The sequence below is a fragment of the Neopelma chrysocephalum genome, unplaced genomic scaffold (genome assembly GCF_003984885.1).
Source record: "Neopelma chrysocephalum unplaced genomic scaffold, ASM398488v2 Primary Assembly neopelma1_95809, whole genome shotgun sequence".
NCBI classification, from domain to species: domain Eukaryota; kingdom Metazoa; phylum Chordata; class Aves; order Passeriformes; family Pipridae; genus Neopelma; species Neopelma chrysocephalum.
In genome coordinates this window covers 22,715-22,967 of record NW_020924470.1, presented here as the reverse complement: position 1 = coordinate 22,967, position 253 = coordinate 22,715, and the positions used below count along the sequence as shown (strand labels likewise).

Below are 253 nucleotides of genomic sequence, written 5' to 3'. Positions count from 1 at the left end.
ATCCAACCTCATCCTGTAAATCCTGAGTCCACACAGCTCCTTCCCTCAAATCCTGGATCCATCCAGCCTCTGAATTCCCTCCAATCCTGGATCCATCCAGCTCCTTCCCTCAAATCCTGGATCCATCCAGCCCCAGAATTCCCTCAAATCCTGGATCCATCCAACCCCTGAATTCCCTCAAATCCTGGATCCATCCAGCCCCAGGATTCCCTCAAATCCTGGATCCATCCAGCTCCTTCCCTCAAATCCTGGA

At 52.2% G+C, this 253-nt stretch overlaps 1 protein-coding gene across 1 annotated transcript in view; it reads left to right on the top strand.

Annotated features, from left to right (window-relative positions):
• Positions 1-253, top strand: part of LOC113981002 (otoferlin-like) — a gene marked incomplete at both ends in the record, with an annotated part of 24,039 nt that overhangs the window by 1,802 nt on the left and 21,984 nt on the right. The gene's annotated exons all lie outside the window — the stretch shown is intronic.